We start from the raw sequence: 8,254 nt of genomic DNA on the forward strand, positions 1-8,254 counted from the left end.
TAATAAATTACTTCCATTTATGAATTTTAAATTTTAACAAAAAAATGAATAGATTTAGGAAAATGATATGTAACTTACACGTAATCTGTTAATCATTTCTTCTTTATTTTCTTTTGCTACTTTCTCCCATGTATGGAATTCCATTTCACAAAAGCTCCGCATCACAATTCCAACCTCCGTTGCAAAAGATATTGCTGAATCCCCAATGAATTTCTTTGTATAGGTATCTCTTGTCAATGTAATTCGAGCATCAGGTTGTTTTTCCAAAATCTGTGAAGCCTTTTTATTAATATTAGGGCCTCGCCTCCGCCTCTGTGGTTGATCTACACGACAGAAAGTATACATCAACTAATGCATAATCTGTAATATTATAAATAAAAGAATAAATTGTCTACTATTACTTAGAACGACTTCATCTGTGGCTAATGAAGCCGGTTGAGTATTTTCTCTAGAACCACTCCCTCCTGTTTTTTTAGTCACATAAGCGTGTAAATGTATAAACATAAGTGGAAAGAAAGAAAGAAACACAGAAATCACAGCTGGCCAGAGACATAAAAACAAGATACAGAGGCGGAATAGGTGAAGAACAAAACAGGGGAAAATTTTTCTGGGAAAATTTTCTTGTACTCCAAGCTTTGTTGAGAAAAATATGAATAAAACTTAATTAAACCATCATAGATACATTTCCAGTTCATACTAAACCAAAAAAAAAATCCTAATCTAACAAAAAAACTAAAAATACGATGGTTTTTCCCAAAATACCCCTGGGTGAAACCTGTCCTAGATTTTGATTATTCCAACAGATGCCATGAAAGGATGTAACAGTTCTATGTTTATGATGTGAGGATAGATAGAGACAAAGAGATATAGACTAAACTGAAGGAGATAATTAATAAAACAAACAAGGATTTGGTTTTCTTTCTGGTTTTCTTCTCTGGCAATCACAGTGGAATTGTTGTTATTTTGTATAAGAAAGCATGGGTTTATATGCATGGTCTGATGATCTTTAAAAACTAAAAAAAGGATGCAAAAGAAGACATAGCAGTGGCTTTTATAAAATAAAAAAGAAAATGATATTGTAATCCATCTTCACTAAATTGTGTTAAGCATGGGTGTATATCCATGGTTTGATGATCTTTACCTGTAGTGCCCGATTTGGGAAAAGAATCCGTATTTTGGCAAACTACTGGCTCAGTTGTGTTAGAGACAGTTCCTTCACCAACAAGCAAATTTGATGTTGATTGAGGATTTTTTCTCGGACCACTTCCTCCTGTAGAAATTAGAAAGTACATTTCCCGAACCCGAATAAAAAGAAAATAGAATTACCCAACCGAATAACACCCATACATTGTGTAAGTTGTTGATAAGGTTGTAAAAAGTACATTGTCCAAAATTTCAGATTTGAAGTTAAAAACACAAATCAGGTCAAAAACAGAAATCTGAAATCCATTACATTTAAATTTTTCTTTAACTCAATTTTTAGTAAACAGTAAAAACATATAAGGTTTACCTGTTGCATCAACGGATGCCATAGCACGTTTACGTCGACGAAGCATACACAATTTTGGATCGAGTTCACCTTCACTTCCTTCACCTGATGACGTGACTGAAATTTGTCGAGGTTCTTTTCTTACACGCTTAGTACCTCCGAGATTAACAATTGTCATCATCACCAGAAATATCCACATTTTATCTGCAAAGGATGTGATTTATAGACAAGTTAGTCAGGAGTACAGTTATTTATATTCATCGTCTAAAAGTTTTAAATATTAACAGATTAAAAACACACCAATGAAGTAGAACTACAGTACAATTATCCATAATCATAGTAAATAAGTTTTAAAAATGTAACTAATTACAAAACACACCAACAAAGTAGAAAAAGATTACAATTATTCATATTCATCGTCTGAATCATCAAATAGGGCTACATTTGTTTCATTGCTATCATCTAAACCCTCTAAATCTTCAGGTTCCTCACTAATTTCTTTGGGGATAGTATCATAATCAATAAAATCATCTAAATTGTCTTCAAAAGCTTCAACATCAACAATTTCCACAAACTCTTCTTCACCGTCTTCTACATGAAACTCGAAATTTTCACAATCTGATGTTTGAAAGGGGGTCGTGTCCGACGATGTTCCTACATGTTCAAACATATCCTGTACATCCTCATTATCCGGAATATCCCATAAATGCATATGTGTGCTTCTTTCTATGATTTTCCAGCCCGAGTCACGCGTGGGATCGTTTATATAGAAAACTTGTTTTGCTTGATTTGCCAACACAAAAGGATCTTCGTCATAAGCTTTTTTGGTTGTATCTATAGATATGAAATGAGGTTCAAACATCACGTGCTTCCTTTTACGGTCGGTATCAAACCAAATGCATTTAAATAAAATAACTCGATATCCTTTTATGAATGAAAATTCAAGGACTTCATCAACATATCCATAATAATCTTCTTCAACACCATTGTGAATTCCTACAGCTGTGACTCCACAATTTTGAGTCCTCCTATGACCATCTCGTGACTTAACAAGAAATTTAACTCCATTTACTATGTATCCACTATGTGATATAACTCGATTATCTGGACCACGAGATAGTGCATATAACTCTTCGTTGATTTCCGATGAATTTTGCTCATACATTGTTCCTATCTGTTCACCATTTCCAAAACAAGTAAGGGTAGGTTGATTGTTCTGACATGAGAAAATGATATAAATTATGTTATAGTAACATTACCCGTGATGAAAACCAAGATGGAAATGTAGATTGTTGTAATTCACTGAAATCTAGGGCTGCTTGATGTTGTCTTTCCAAGAAATTCAAGTGCTCACTGTCAAGTGCAAGTAAGCTTTAAATACCTTGAGATACAAAAAAGTGAATTCACTATGAAAGGGAAAATGTACTTACTTCAGGTACGGTTCAACTTGTGAACAATTAGTTAACATAAACCACAATGCTTTCTTTATTGAAATGTTTGAAAGCCTAACAGTTTCTCGCTTCCCAATTCCTCGACCATTTAATCTGAAAATATCTAATTTATAGTCTCGAACATCACTTGTAGTTTCATTGTCATATCTACCTCGCTTATCTAATCTTGAATCAACACCACGTAAATAGTGTGAACAAAATATCAGAGCTTCTTCAACAACATAACCTTCTGCAATTGAACCTTCGGGTCTTGCTTTGTTTCTAACATATTTCTTTAAATGGCTGAGATACCTTTCAACCGGATACATCCACCTTGATTGTACAGGTCCTCCTAAAATAGCTTCTTGAGGTAGATGAACGCACAAGTGCATCATAACTGTAAAAAATGAGGGAGGAAATATGCGTTCAAGCTTGCAAAGAATCTTAACTATCTCTTCTTGCAAAGTTTCCAACTCTCTCACAAGTAATGTGGCTGAAGTTAGAATCTTGAAAAATTAAGACAACTCGGTCAATGTATCACGTATACGCTTATCTAAAAGCCCACGAACAACAATAGGGAGTATACGTAACATGAAGACATGATAATCATGTGATTTAAGCCCATATATCTTATTTTGCTCAAGAATAACATTTTTACCCAAGTTTGCAGCATATCCATCAGGAAAACGCACAGACTTAACTAGAGAGCAAAATTGTTTCCTTTCTATTGGAGTTAAGACATACGGAGCGGGCGGTTTAATCCAACAATCATTTTTCTTCACCAAGTGCAGATTCTTGCGTATTTTCATATCTTGAAGATCTCGGTGAGCTAGGTCAGTGTCTTTTGTCCTCTTTTCTATGTTTAATAAGGTTCCCAAGAAGTTCTCACCCACATTTTTTATAACATGCATGACATCAATGTTATGACGCATTAACAACTTACACCAGTATGGTAGTTCAAAGAATATGCTTTTTTTTGACCAATTTAACTAGCGTTCGCTCCTTCTACGTTTTTGGCCAATGTGAGACTGTTTCTTTCCATGTGGAAAGTAAGGGACATTTTCTAATTGGCGCAAGCAATCTTCTCCACTGATATGTTTGGGTGCAATCCTAGACTCTTTTTTCCCATTAAAATCTCGTGCATTCCTCCAAGGATGATCAGGGGGAAGAAATCGCCTATGACCTACATATGCTATTTTCTTTCGTATACGAATACTAGATGCATCTTCGTTGCATGTTGGGCATGCCATGTACCCACTTGTGCTCCATCCAGACAAGTAACCATATGCAGGAAAATCGTTTATTGTCCACATAAGTGCTGCACGCATGTTGAATGTACGTCCCGATTCAGAATCATATGTTTCAATACCATTCTCCCATAGAAGTTTCAACTCATCTACCAGTGGACGTAAATATACATCAATATCCTTTCCTGGTGAATCTTTTCCAGGAATCAACAAAGCCATCATAAATGAAGCATCAATCATAGACTTCCAAGAAGGCAGATTGTACAATATAAGCACAACGGGCCACATACTATATGAAGTACTCATTGTCCCAAAAGGGTTGAAACCATCGCTCGCAAGACCTAGGCGTACATTTCTTGGTTCTTTGGCAAAATCAGGGTAGATTGTATCAAAGTGCTTCCATGCTTTTCCGTCTGCTGGATACCTAAGAACTCCATCTTCTTTAGACTTGTTGTGAGCGTGCCACTGCATGTCCTTTGCAGTATACCTAGAGGCATATAGTCGCTTAAGTCTACTTGTGATGGGAAAGTAACGCAAGACTTTGGTTGGAATCTTCTTTTGATGCATTTTATCATCTACCCAACGACTAGCACCACAAACAGGACATGATTGTAATTCCGAATTTTCCTTCCAAAACAATGCACAATCATTCTTGCAAGCATGTATTGATTCGTATCCAAGTCCAAGAGTACGCAAATACTTTTTTGCCTCATAGTGGGATTTAGGGATTATTGTGTTCTTGAATGCCTCACTCAATAACTTCAGTATCATATCCATGGACACATTTGTCATTTTACATGTTACCTTCACGTGCATCAATCGTAATATAAATCCTAGTACAGAGAAAGTATCACATCCTGGAAATAAAGGTTTCTCCATATCAGCGAATAACTTGTCCACATTTGGATTACTAGATCGATATAAGACTCGTCCTCATCGTTGTCATCTACTCCTTCAGTTTCAGCTCCCACATGAAACGCATCACCAAGTAAAGCATCGACACCATCATCTGATTCATTATCACTTTCATCATGCTCGTTGTTTATTTCATTTTCCTGGCGACTTTCCCCGTGAAATGTCCATATTTTATATGACTGTTGAAAGCCATGATGTATGATATGACTACAAACTACATCAGGTGCATGCTTTCTTACATTTAGACAGCTTTTACATGGACAGTGTGTACGACCTTCACTATCAACGTAACCTTTAGCCATCTCCGCAAAAGCAATTGCCCCCTTCATGAACTTTGGATCGACCTTATTCGTGATTTTAGTCCAACTCTTGTCCATCTTATCTTAGTATGAAGTAGTTGAACTAAAAGGAACCAAAAAGAAGAAAAAGAAGAAACATAAAAAACTACCATTAATGTTAAATAGATAAAATCTATTTACATTTTGGTTTGTGGAATGCAAAAAAGACTATTCTACCCTTTGTTTATTTGATGTAAATTTCTTCAATAACTAGAGATATAACTTATTATTATGAGTTAATTACGTCTTGTAATGTATACATGAAGTCCCAGAGAGTGATGGAGTTTGTGTATTGTGTTATGTGGTCCCTTTGCATAAATCATGTGGCGTTGAATAAATAGGTAACTAGATGACTGAACACCATACAACTTAAACCTAGATAATTAATTTAGGTGGGCCATGCAGGCTTAGGTTTTAGTTTTTACTTCTTACATCTGACCATTGGGGGCATATATCATAGAAAATAATAAGTAAACCCAATTTATAATATCAAATATATGGTCATTCAAAAGTCACTGGGGACATCTGCCCCCACTCTTCAAGCACTAAATCTGCCCCTGTATTCAACCATCTTCCACTAGCAGCGCTTATTTAGAAGAAGATAATTTGTATGCATGGTGGCATAGGGAGGGAGTTTTTGTATACGTGGTGTTGTTTTCAAAAGTAGCTGTCAAAATGGTGTTGTTTCAAAAGTAGCTGTCAACCTTTAATATTTCATTTTTTAATCTTTTAAGTTTTATAAGATGTCATATTTATATTATATTAATTTTAAATTTATTTTTTAAATTGTTTTTGTCTTTAATATAATATATAAGTTATTTATTTACGAATCGTTAAATAACATAAAAATTTCATTTATATATTATATTATTATACGTTCCAAAATATTTGCAAAATCAACTTCATGATACTTATATGTTATATAAGTATATATTTCATTTATAGCCTCTTAATTTAAATAGTATATATATATATATATATATATATATATATATATATATATATATATATATATATATATCATTTTCATAAACAATTTATATTTTATACCATTGTTTTATTTTTATACATAAATTTTTATCTAGAATAGAAAAAAGTTGTCATAATTGAAAAAATTGACACCAACTTAGTCATAATTTTTATACATAGGGAGGTCCATACATTTAGTTTAACAGAATGAGAAAATCGAATGTACAGTGTTGATATTGTGATTGATAAAAAGCCTTTACATTATGGACAAGATTGTTGAAAGTTAAGCTGCAATTAAATATTTGGTATTCTTAAGGGTTAATTTAGTAATTTGGTGGTTATAGAAATTATTGTTACAGAGTGTCCTTGAAGTGATGCCATGTTTTCAATTTGCTTGATTCCTTTAAAATGAGATTTTAATAGATGATAGATTACTTATCTGAGAACTAATTCACTTAATTCACAAAGATTATCACACAAAATAAACAAATATAAAAATCACAGCAGGACATGGACAGAAAAACATGATACAGAGGGAGGAACAAAACTGGGGAAAATTTTTCTGGGAAATTTTGCTTGTCCTCCAAGATTTGTTAAGAAAAACGTGAATAAAACTTAATTAAAATGTCATAGATACATATCCTATTCATACTAAACCAAAACGAATCCAAATCTAACACAAAAATTAAAAATATGATGGTTTTACCCAAAATACCCCTCGGTGAAACCTGTCCTAGATATTGTGTTCATCAAACAAAGTTAACTATTATTATTGATTATGTAATGGGTTTGGAATTGATTTTACAGTTGAATACTTTTTTATTGAAAAGAAGTCATGTAGTTGCTAATGCTTTCTGTAATTTATTTAATAATCTTCATATTATACGATTTGTATTTGTTGACAATTAATCAAATCTAAATGGGAAAAGATTTCTAGCAGAAAAGAGTATCATCTTCAAGGCATAATCATATTCCAAATCAAATCAATTCATATTATATGACATGTATTTGTTGACAATTCATATCGCACTTTTTGGAATTGACTTTCAATATGTTATTCAAAGCATAACCATATTCCAAATCAAAGTCGATTAAATTAAAGCTACAAACAGTTAATGTTACCTTGAATTGACGAATACTTCACAAAGCCCTTGACTCCTTGCAATCGCTAGTCTTCCTTCAATTTTGGTAAGGTATTGATAGGGTTTTGTGCGGCCGAATGTGATTGAATAACCGTACCATTAATCTATATCCATGCTCTCGGCAATTCCGGAAAAGATCGTGTTGATCCCGTATCCCGTCCAAACCACAGGAGTGTTCCTCCTTATTTGCAATATGCATACTTTATTTGTTAGATTTTTTAATAATTTTGGACTCGTACTTTTCCAAAGAATTAAATGTTTTTATATTTTTTAATTGAATTTCAATGTTTTTTATTTCCGTTTTATACAAATTGCTATAAATTTTTGTTTTTTTACCATGTTTTTAAAATCGGACGGGACCGGCCGGTTCAATCGGGAACGGTCACGAACCCAGTTCTTAGAAGCCAAAAAATTGCTCGTCATGTGAACCGCTAAAAAATGGTAAGAACCGGTTAAACCTGTAAGAACCGGTAAAAAACAGAAATTTAAAAAATATTTTTTTTTATGTAATTTTGTATATAATTTAAATTAAAAATAATGTAATTATGACATCATCAGGTTTTCCCGGCTTTTGAGACCGGTCCAATCGGTTGGACAAGTTGGACCATCAAACATGTAAGACGGCTGGTTCGGTCTACAATACGATTTTCAAAACCTTCTTTTTTAAGAGTAAATCACATGAATAGTCTATATGGTTTGTATTAATTTACACGTTTAGTTTCCA

At 33.4% G+C, this 8,254-nt stretch overlaps 1 long non-coding RNA gene across 1 annotated transcript; it reads right to left on the minus strand.

The window, feature by feature from the left end:
• Positions 1–1,514: 1,514 nt before the first annotated feature.
• On the minus strand, positions 1,515–7,988 carry LOC145122859 (uncharacterized). Its single transcript, XR_013714767.1, has 3 exons — positions 7,867–7,988; positions 7,511–7,711; positions 1,515–1,693 (listed from the first exon to the last, which is right to left on the minus strand). It is a non-coding gene; the product is annotated as an uncharacterized LOC145122859 (long non-coding RNA).
• Positions 7,989–8,254: the final 266 nt, after the last annotated feature.

Source organism: Lactuca virosa, chromosome 6, assembly GCF_052849685.1.
Source record: "Lactuca virosa cultivar CGN04683 chromosome 6, Lactuca_virosa_CGN04683_v6, whole genome shotgun sequence".
In the NCBI taxonomy this organism is placed as follows: Eukaryota; Viridiplantae; Streptophyta; class Magnoliopsida; order Asterales; family Asteraceae; genus Lactuca; species Lactuca virosa.